We start from the raw sequence: 12173 nt of genomic DNA, 5'->3' as shown, positions 1-12173 counted from the left end.
AATCAGATACGTCGACATTGGTTTTCGTTGAGCCGGATCTCTTTCAAGGTTGCTAACATCCACTTCATTAGTATTTGATTGTGGAACTTGAGTTCCCAACAAACACTTGTTGATTTTTCATTTTCAAGTCCTTGTGGTTGCGGTTGCGGTTGAGACTCACTTGTTGAAGCTTTATGGCGCTTAGACACTTGTTCATCATCTTTCTTTTTGAAAAAGAATCAATTGTTTTGTTCTTCCCCATTTTGAACCTACTAAAAAACCAATTACGCTAATAATAACAAATTAATAGCTTTATAAAGCAAGAAGAATTGAATTGGGCACCATACAAATCTTTCTATTTGAAAAACAAATTGAACAAATCAAGAAATTGAACTAAATGAACAGTAAAATGTTAAAAAACTTACACAGTAACACACTTGAAGTCGATTGCCTTTGAATTCTTGATGTCGATTGTTGATTTTTGAAGAATGAAGACTTGAAGTGAATCAGTGATGAAGTCGGCACCCAGGTCAGCAAGCTTCACATCGCTGCTAATGTGTGAAATCGATTTTTCTTTTTAGTTTAGAAGGGGGTTTGGTACTTTAGTTAATTACAATTCCAACCCTTCCAATTTTAAAAATAATACAACTAGTTTTATTAATTAAAAATGCTTAAATAACTAAAGTCTAGAGGTTGCACTACCTTAATTACAATGACAAACGTTATATCTCATAACTTCTAAAAATTAGAGCGGGCCTAATGTTTTTTGGAGATAAAATCAGCCTGAGCCGAACCAATACACATTTAAAAAAATTCTCGAAAACCTGAAATTTAACACTACTGGGCGAAAAAACCACACGGGCCGAGGCGCGATCCGGCCTCCTCTAAGCTTCTCCCCTGATACCGAAGAAGTTGGCACAATATTGAAACTGCATCCATAAAAGGAGAAAACCTTCAGAAGGAAGCTTCTCACATAGGTTCACCACAGTCGAGAGCACAATATTCCTACAAAACAAAACAAAACGTTATAAAGTCAACAACGGTCAGATTTATAATAAAAAAATATTCAAACTTTGCGAATCACAAACCTAGTAAGCTTTGGGCCTTTCAGCATCTACATTTCCATGAAATACCACACATTCCATTTCCCTTAACGTGCAAATCGTATTGAATAAAACTTTGGGCATGTCTTTACACCTAATCGTAACAACGGAATAGTCTTTATCATACCAAATAATAACTTTAACATCAAGCCTTTGATTTTCACTTCAACCCTATTATGGTCTCTCATAATCTCTATCTGTAAACATCATCTGGTATAACCGTCTTTTACTGTGGGTCACGCCATGAGAGACCATGATTTTAGCCTCGTTACCTTTGTTGCTACCTTTAAGCACATTGCAAAGCATTTTATTTACAACAGAAAGTTTATCCTAGTCCATAATGGCTAACCCTGACTCCTCATCAGTCACTTGCATTACAAATGCAACCAATGTGTTGTGGGTCCAAACCTCATCGTTCAACACGTTACACTCCACGTGTGTGACGACCGCATGTTGTTCAGAAAGTATCCCATGTCTATCACTTCATATTAACTCAACTACTGTGTGATCTGTTGACAATGTGACCCCGATTGAATCAACTGATGTTGTAAAGCTTGTTTTCGAGCCATGTGCCTGAAAACAAAGCAAAGAAATCATATTTTTAATGAATACATACACTATTCATACCATTAATGTGTTTAGAACACTTCATAAAGTTTTATGTTCTAACTTTTTGATTGTAATCTAAACTTCCACATCAGTGATTTTGTTTCTATCTTGATCATTAACACTAAAAACTATGAAAGAAAGAAAGAACTTATTAAAAACTTAAAACTACTACAAAACTTGACTCGGGTTAGAAAAAAAAGAGATTAAAAACTGAAATATATACCATCCATGCACCACCCTCCATCAGAACTTATGTATGCTTCTGTGAAGATGAAATTAGGATCACTAAGAACTTGTACAAGTTCCAAAAGTATGCCATGTCTGTTAACATTATCCACCTGTTACACCAGCACAGATTATACAACTAATAAACAACACACACTTGAACATATATCATCCACTAAAGAATCATTTACATACATAACTGATCACTCCAATGAAAACGTAGATAGAGTAGCAATTGTTTAAGTATTGATTGATAATAATACTTAAACATTACTTCTATATAAAAGATCAAGAACTGGAAAAGACAAAAGTGTCCAAGGGTTTGTGTGACCCGTCTCGACGTATTTTGACCCCTTAACAAATTCTTCCGGTTCGGCCATTTTCCGTATCTACTACAATACATCTCTTGCCAAGAACTAAAAAGAGTCTACTACAATTAGAAAAGATAGAAACATGTAGTGGCCAATTTCAACCCATACAAACAAAACCATTTTGATATTTTTTCCCTAAATCGACCTGTTTCAATCCAACTCATTTTAACTATAAATCATGTTAGCCGGAAGTAAATATATACTTCTTAAAATGACCCATTTTTACCTGTTATCTGACCGAAGCTGTTAAGCTAGGCTAAATCTTGATTATTGTTGCAATATATTAGACGTGAAAAGAATGCAGAAACATGTGTTGGATTGGCGCAAACCTTTATCTTGGCCAACATAATCTTGTACTGATAAAAATCTTTAAGTGAAGCTGCCTTAGGTTATGGATGATTTAACCCTGGTAAATCTTTGCTGGGTGACAGTTGGTGGGTTAGTGTACCAGTTTGTGTACATGAAGTGCTTGTTGAGACACACATGATGGCATACCTACTTAAGTTTCTAACCTGTGTTTCATACATCTCAATACAGTCTTCATATATGTTTGCTGGTCAATTTTTTAACACCAAATTCCTGCAACATATTTGTAAGGCCCTATAATGGTGTATGTTTACGCCTATCTTTATCAAACATAATTACAGGCTATTAGGCTTAGCCTTGTAGTGGGTTAGATAGTAATGGAATAAGCCATGTGGGCTAATTAAGGGATTTGGGCCTGTTTGGTTAGTAATGTGCATGTGGGCTTGGCCCAACTTGTAACTAGGCCACACTATGTAACTATAAATAGGGTGAGCCTAGGTCATTATTAGGTTAGACATTTTTAGAGAGTTTGGTTGTTCTTCTTGTCATTTTTTTGATTTCTGTGTGGGTGTACCAGACGGTTCTCTAGAAACCGTGTGCACTTTGGTTAATCAATCAATTATTTATTCTTGTTCTTCTACACTTTTCTCAGTATTCCGCGCTTTGATTAGTGTTTGATATCCGATTGTGTAGTGTTCTTGGACTTACAATTGGTATCAGAGCCTAAGTAGTCTCACGAAGGCTCGGTTCGTTGGATATCATTCGAAGAACAAGAAATTTTTTTTGGATTCCATGAACACGAAGAACAGGGTTGAAGATTCAAGAACAGTTAGAAATTCTCATATTTGATCTGCTTTGGAAAAGTATTAATTGTGTTTGCTCTTATTTCGGAAAGTATTGGTGGAAAGAATCAAGGAAATTGGTTTTCAAAAATTATTCCTTGATTTTCGAGATTTGATTGGCTGCCTCATTATTGTGTGAGTTGTTAATTAAAATTATCTTCACGGGCTCCTTGTGCGACTACGGATTTTGAGAAGACTTGTGCGATTCCAAAGTCAAAATATTTTTTTCTTGTGCGATCAACAGCAGACAATCTTGTGTAATTCAATCATCATCTTCCTTTATCTTGTGAGATAACTCCTTGTGCGACTGCAAACATTCATCATCTTCAACAAAATTGTGCGACTACGGGATCTTGTGCGATTATCTTTGGCTTGTGCGACCGAATTATATTGTGCGATTCATTAAATTGCTTGTGCGATCATCTTCATCAGCAGACAACAATACATCATCTTCATCAATTTCTTATGCGACCGAAACCTCTTGTGCGATCAACTTCTTGTGCGATCAGAATCATCCTCCTTGTGCGATTAGTCTTCTTGTGCGATCAACTTCTTGTGCGATCAAGACATCATCACCATCGTCTTCTCCGATCAACACCGATAACCTGCGCCACCGTTCATCATAACAGTTACCGTTCATCTTAACCTCCACCTGCGACACACCAACAACACCTCCGTTCATTCCTCCACTTTCATTACCGACCCGCCACCGATCACCGGAACCTTCAACTTCATCTTCTCCACATATCGGTTCACACCCACCGGTAACATCACTGCCAGTCGATCATCACGACACCCTCTGTTTCAGCATTATCGTTATCATTACCGCACCCTCTGTTTCAGCATCATCACATCGACCTGCAACTTAATATCGAACCACCTCCGTCATCTCCGGTAAACCTGCAAATCACCTTCGACTCTCGGTGAAGGGGTATGGTCCCAGATCTCGCGTCAGCATCGACCGCGAGTGACCATTACCCTTATCAAAACCCCCACTAGCTAACAACCTACTTGTGCCCATGCGAGAATGCGTCGACACAAGGGTTGAATCCAATCTATCTAGTAACGAAGGAGGACTTACATGGAACATGAGAACGGTAGAGTGATGCGACATAGCATCACATCTGGTGTATGAAAACGGAAGTATTCACAGCGATGCGGCCTCGCACCGCATCCAGTGAACACTTCTATCAATACAAGAAAGCCTTACCTTAGGCATAGAAGAAGATGAACATAACGGTGCGGCTGGCACCGCACCATATGGGCATTTTCGTCACAACAAGGGATGCAGGCAAATAGTCTCCGCGGACGACGATGCGGCTAGCACCGCATCTCGCGTATTCCTTGATCACAAGTAGGAGACGCGGTAACTTCAGACGTTACCGCATGCAGCGATGCGGCTTGCACCGCGTCCTATGCACTCAACAATGGGACTGACACCACAGTGCAAGTGGCACCAATGGCAGTTACCTGTCAGAGCTACGTAAGCAATGGACTGACGTGGCGTAACCTCCACAACCGACAAGCCTGACACACCTGCAAAGGTGCAGCACGTCGTCAGTCCATCCATCATCATCCTCCTTCACTCCTCGGCTATAAATACCAACCCCAAACCAGGTTTGAGGTATCTCTTCACAACTCTCTCACTACTACTACTATCTTACTTTGCTTCTCAAGCAAACTACTGATTCTCACGCCGGAGAGTGGTAACAAGGAGCACCCCCCACCCCATCCTCCTTGTTACGAGTCACGGCTTGTTTCCTTGTGCAGGAGATCAACCACCGGTGATCCAGCCAGCGATCCTCGAGAGGAAGGGATTAACCCCTCTTGACGAGACCAGTGTGTCCGGTTAACCATTGTTTCATCATTGGCGCCCACCGCTACTCTTAGCATTTTCTCATCTATCCTTTTCCCTCTCTCAAGATCATGACTGATCACCAAAACAACACTGCGGATAACCCAAATCCCCCAATCCCACCTCCGGTAGGGGTCAATGCCTCGACCTCCCAACCCGGACACATCGGCACGTCCACACAAAGGAGTCCCTCCTTTATGTTTGGACATGATTTATCACAGTTCGCATCTGTGATCCCACCAGGCATGACCGTTCATACCTGGTACGAGCAGCAGGCAGCCCTGCTGACAGCAGCATACAACCACGCTTGTACGGAAGCGAATATACGAGCTGGGCCTACCCCAGCACCGCACACCCCTGCTGATCGTATTTTACAATACGACGGCAGGGTACATTCACGTCCGGCTTCAAGAAGCCGACGTGAAGACCGCGGATCGTCTTACTGTTCGGTCCACACCCTCAACGAGGACGATTCCTCATACGGGTCCCACACCAGAGGACCGGTGCATACCCGCCCCCATGGCGAGGACAGGAGGCGATCAACCTCCCGACGCGGCCCAGGCATTCAAAGCCGATTGGGCCCACAACCATACACCGAAGGGTACGGTCATACCGACCCTGACGACTGTACCTACCGCGGGGATTCACATGACACCAGCAGCAGACCGGGAGGACGCAACTACGTTCCTCCCAGTCACCCCCGTAACACATACCTCAGGGCGGCTAAGCGCCCTGCGAATGAACCATACAGGCCAATGGCAGCGGCCGAAAATTCCAAGTTCGGTACGCGGATCGCCAACGCCCATGTCACCACGACAAAGTTCCCATTCAACGTTGGGAAATACAGTGGTTCGACCGACCCAGACGACCACATGAACATCTTCATGGGCGCGGGCATCAACGGCCAGTGGGATGAACCCACTTGGTGTAATTTTTTCCCCCAGACCCTTACGGGCCTGGCCAGGGCATGGTTCGATTCTTTGCCAGTGGGATCACTGGATTCATTCGAGGACTTGCGTACCAAGTTCCTCGCCCATTTTAGCCAGCAGCGACGCCACGAACGTGATTCGTTGGACGTCATGAACATCTGGCGAAGGGACGACGAATCCCTCGAGGCATTCGTCGTCCGTTACAATAAAGAGTGCCTGGAGATAGGTGACGTGGCAGACCAGATGGCACGAAACCACTTCATCCGGGCCGTCAAAGACAGAGAGATGATCATGACTATCTCTGGCAAGGAGGGCTTGCCCAAAAAATGGGAGGATGTCATGACCGCGGTCAAGACATACGCCCAGACACAGCGGTCACTCGAACCGCACGTGGCAAAGGCAAAGCCCCAAGCCGAAACGTCCCACCAAGGGTCCAAGCGTAATAATAAACGCAACCGGGACGTTGGAAATCGTGATATTTCCAAACCGTATTTCCCGCGAACCAACACGTTCGACCCAAGGAACTACAACCCCGCCCGAGACAGTCGGGCGTCAAAAAAAGATTCTCGGGACCGCAATTGGACCGAGATCACCATGTCGCCAAGTGAGGTCCTCCTTGCGGACCCACAGTTCTTGCGACCGGCCCAACCAATGAAGTCCAAGAAAAATCAGGACCTCACACTCTACTGTGAGTACCACAAGGACTCGGGCCACACCACCAACAACTGCATCAGTCTCCGGCTGGAGATTGAGCGGGCCTTAAAGGAGGGGAAACTGCAACACCTTTTGCTAGGTGGGCAAAAACCCACCAAGCGCATCACCCCTCATGGCGAAGGTACCTCCTCCGGGAAGAGAACCATGTACGTGGCTTCCACCCACATGATCCACGGAGGTAAAGGCAGGCCGCGCAAAGCGGCGAGAAGGCCGGAATGTGACTGGAAAGACGAGCAAGTCGTCTTTCCAAAAGTCCGAGGCGGACCGCGCGATAGGCGCGCCGTCGTTATTTCAGGCCAACTGGCACACTACTGCACCGAGCGTCTATTCATTGACCCGGGCAGTACTTCTGATATAATCTACGAACAATGCTTCAACCAGTTCGACCAGGAGGACAAAGATCGGTTGCAAGCAGTAGATTACCCATTGGCTGGGTTCGCAGGGGAAACTGTCTTTCCCCTGGGCCAAATTACTTTTCCTGTGCGTCTTTCCAGCGGAAATCGCACAAGGACAGAAGAGGTAAACTTCATGGTTTTACCTCACACCTCCAGATATGACGTACTCCTCCGGAGAGAATCCCAAGGAGATTTCAATATGATTACGTCCGTCCCCCACTCTGCGGTTGGTTTCCCAACCGAATCGGGGGTCGCGATAATCTATGCCCGCAGGGACGTCATGATGTCGGACGAAGTACGTCCGACCAAGGTCGCAAGGCCCACTCCCAACGACCAACCAGAAAAATGGGTTCTGAACGCGAGATACCCAGAACAAAAGGTCACATTGGGTCACGCCTTATCCCCGACCACCAAAGCGCACCTGAAGCAGCTTCTCTTCAGGAACCAAGACATCTTCGCTTGGACACCCGCGGACATGACCGGGGTCCCACGTGATATCGCGCAACATCACTTGAATACCTTGCCAGGTATTAAGCCAGTGATCCAAGGCCAACGCCACCTTGGGTCCGCTAAAAATCAGGCGATGCAAGAGCAGATCGAAGAACTGCTCTCCGCAGGCATCCTGCGGGAAGTTAAATACCAGACTTGGTTATCCAACCCAGTCATGGTAGAAAAACCGTCCGGGGGCTGGCGCATGTGCGTCGATTACAAAGACCTTAACAAAGCCTGCCCCAAGGATTGTTACGCGCTTCCAGAAATCGACGAAAAAGTCGATAATCTCGCACCATTCAGGTGGAAGTGTTTCCTCGATTGCTACAAAGGGTACCATCAAGTACAAATGGCAATCGAGGATGAAGACAAAACGGCATTCCGGACTCCCACCGGAAATTACTGTTATACAAAGATGCCGTTTGGGTTGCGCAACGCGGGCTCAACCTATCAAAAGTTGATGAACGACACTTTCCGCGGGCAAATAAGCAAAAGTGTCGAAATCTACATGGACGACCTGGTCGTCATGAGCATGGAAGAGGATACCATGCTCACGGATATTGAAAGAACATTCCAAACTCTGCGAAGCGTTAACATAAAGCTCAATCCAGGGAAATGCTCGTTTGGAATGGAGGAAGGCAAATTCCTTGGGTTCATCGTGACTAAAGATGGATTCAAGGTAAACCCGGAGAAAGTCCAGGCGATCGAGCGCATGCCATCGCCTTCATCGATGAAAGATATGCAACGGCTAGCCGGCAGGCTAGCGGCACTCAATAGATTCTTAGCCAACCATGCAGCTAAGTCTTATCCGTTCATCAAGACCCTGCGGAGCTGTTCAAAGAAAGAACAATTCCAGTGGACCGCAGAGGCTGAACAGGCCTTCCGGGAAATGAAGGAGTGTTTGATACAACTCCCAACTCTAACCGCACCACGCAAGGATGAGCCACTCATATTATACCTATCCGTCGCGGATAACGCGGTGGGTGCGGTATTGATAGTGGAGCGAAAGGGGGTTCAAACACCCATCTATTACATCAGCAAGATGCTCAACGACCCAGAGACGAGATACTCAATAATGGAAAAATTGGTGCTAGCATTAGTGCACGCTTCAAGACGGTTACGACGCTACTTCGTAGACCACGTCATCACAGTGCTAACCAATTACAGGATCGGCCCGATCCTATCCAAACCCGACATCTCTGGGAGATTAGCAAAATGGGCAATCGAGCTGGGCGCGCACACGATACACTATAAACCGCGCCCCGCGATTAAAGGCCAGATCTTAGCTGATTTCGCCGCCGAAGTACCGGTGAATCGCATCCAAGAATGCGAAGAAGCACAAACTCCTGCACCAACGCCATCCTCCTCAGAAACATGGGCACTATTCACCGATGGTGCCTCCAACGAGGAAGGTGCGGGTGCAGGTCTGCGACCTGTCAGCCCTGACGGCCAAGAGCTTACATATGCAATCCGCCTCGATTTCAAAAGCACAAACAACGAGGCAGAATATGAGGCCCTGTTTGCGGGACTACGTTTAGCAGTCAAACTCGGCGTGCAACACTTGGAAGCGCACGTCGATTCTTTGTTGGTTGCAGGACAAATACGCGGTGATTATGCCGCAAAAGGGGACATCATGATCCTCTACCTTGAACAAGCCCTGCAACTAACATCCCAATTCGCTTCGTTTAATATCCGACATATTAATCGAAGCGAAAACAAGTCCGCAGATGCACTATCAAAACTTGCATCTACTAGCTTCCAACACTTGGCAAAGGAGATACGCATAGAAATTCTACAAAATCCTTCGGTACCCCTGCGCCAAGTCAACGTTATTCAATACGGTTCAACATCATGGATGACACCTATTATCGCATATCTGCAATCAGGTGTGACCCCCGAAAGCAAGTCAGAGGCACGCAAGCTACAATACAAAGCGTGCCATTAATCAAATGGGAGACGGTATCTTATACCGCAAATCATACCTAGGGCCACTACTACGATGCGTCAACCCCCAGGATGCCACATACCTCATCCGAGAGATACACGAGGGCATATGTGGCATACATGCTGGACCACGCATGGTAGTAGCCAAAATCATGAATGCCGGGTATTACTGGCCCGGCATGCACCTGGACGCCGTCAAAGAGTTGCGCAAGTGCATTGACTGTCAACGTCATGCTCCAAAAACCTTGCGGCCAAAGAACAACTTAGTCCCCGTCACAACCGCATGGCCCTTTCAGAAATGGGCAATTGACGTTGTGGGACCATTCCCTGACGCTCCGGGTGCGGTCAAATTTATCATAGTAGCGGTTGATTACTTCACAAAATGGGTAGAAGCAAAACCGCTCCCCTCAACCACCGCTATGATAACAAGAAAGTTCATTTGGGAACACATCATCTGCCGTTTCGGTTTACCAATGTGCATTGTCACCGATAACGGCACCAACTTCGCTGCCGACGAATTTCAGAAATGGCTAGAAGAACTACATATTGAGCACATATTTTCATCAGTCGCACACCCGCAAGGGAACGGCCAGGTTGAGAGTATCAATAAAAGCCTAGTCGAAGGGATCAAGGCACGGTTGGGAACGGCCAGGCGTGGCTGGGTCGATGAACTCCCAAGTATCTTATGGGCTCACCGTACTAGCCCAAAAACAAGCAACGGGGAAACACCCTTCAGCCTAGTCTACGGTTCAGAAGCGGTGATCCCCGCAGAAGTAGGTCTCCCCTCTCCTAGAATGTTGGCTATTGAAAAACTAGACAACAACACGGAACGCAGGATCGATTTGGACCTCTTGGAAGAAAGGTGCGAAAACGCTGCCATCAACGAGGCCAAATACAAATCCAAACTTGAAAAGTACTACAACACGCGCGTCCGCGTTTGTACTTTCAACCCAGGAGACTACGTCCTACGCGACAATGAGGCATCTAATGCCGAGCGCCCAGGCAAACTTGCCCCCAAGTGGGAAGGACCCTACCTCATCAAAGAGGTCTTAGGGAAAGGCGCGTACAAATTACAAACGCTAGAAGGCGAACCTATCGCACGAACATGGAATGCACAACAGCTTCGACGCTGTTATATGTAAGCCATGTTCTTACATTTCTCTATGTAACCTATCGGGCCGCAGGCCATTTGCAAATAAATAAATAAGCAATTTTATACATTGTTGTTTGTTACTACTATTACAAATGCGTGTTCCACTTTGCGGTATCCCAAAAACAGATTGGCAAAATCTTCATTCGAGATACCCATACAAAGTGGTGACCACACACAAATATTGTAATAGGCCAGCAGAAGGCAAAAAGACTTGCATATTTATCCGGCCGGATAAACAAGTTTTTTGTTAACACTTAACACAATTCCTGAGCCCAAAAAGGCAAACAATGGAATTGACGCGTACTCATACGACAAAGGTAGGGAGTACACTTGACCCCATTCACAAATGGATAGAGTTCCGGATATATAAGCTTTTACAAAGCTTACACAATTCCTGAGCCCAAAAAGGCAAACAATGGAATTGACGCGTACTCATACGACAAAGGTGTGGAGTACACTTGACCCCATTCACAAATAGGTAGAGTTCCGGATATATAAGCTTTTACAAAGCTTACACAATTCTAAAACCCTAACGCGGTAAATAACAAAATTGAGGCGTACTTATACGATAAAGGTATGGAGTATACTTGACCCCATTCACAAATGGGTAAAGTGACGCATACATACGTTCAGAAATGCAAGAATTAAAAACACTTGTACAAACTGAACACAAAACTTTATATTCAAAAAATTCAAGCACCCACGTGATGCTTAATGGATTTACATAAAGTTCCTATTATATACAAGAGGAAAACAAAAAGGAGGCACACTAGCCAACCTAAACCCTATTTTGTACCGCTGGTTCCCGCACCTCCTCCGGCACCACCAGCGGGATCTTCCTCTTCCGCATCCGGATACAGCATCCGCAGGCGATCAACATAGTACGCAGCCTCTAAACAATTGTCCAGTTCCTCTACACAGGCAAGGGACGTATCATAAAAGGAGACTTCGGCCGCTTTAAGAAGCGACTCGGTATCCACGTCCCGGAAGCCGGATCGCTCTTCGATATCACCGCCTATAGACATGACGTTCATATGGGAAATACAGCGGCTATAACCAGCTTTAAAACCAGCGTCACGAGCACGCTGCTTGACCAAATCCAAGCCAGCTGCGGTCTCAGGGGCATCCATGATAGCCTCAACAATCTGCAATGAAAAGATCATAAGTCTCGGATGATAATCCAAGCAAATATATAGGCAACGGATACTTACACGCGCGATACCGTGAGTCCGCAACCACTCACGGTCAGCCTTCAGCTG

General features: G+C 45.6%; 1 pseudogene; it reads right to left on the bottom strand.

Annotated features, from left to right (window-relative positions):
• Positions 1 to 1067: 1067 nt before the first annotated feature.
• Positions 1068 to 11939, bottom strand: LOC110892922 (annotated as a pseudogene).
• Between the last annotated feature and the right edge of the window lie 234 nt (positions 11940 to 12173).

Source organism: Helianthus annuus, chromosome 12 (assembly GCF_002127325.2).
Source record: "Helianthus annuus cultivar XRQ/B chromosome 12, HanXRQr2.0-SUNRISE, whole genome shotgun sequence".
NCBI classification, from domain to species: domain Eukaryota; kingdom Viridiplantae; phylum Streptophyta; class Magnoliopsida; order Asterales; family Asteraceae; genus Helianthus; species Helianthus annuus.
Note: the sequence above shows the minus strand (reverse complement) of the source record. Positions and strands in the feature narration are given on the sequence as shown.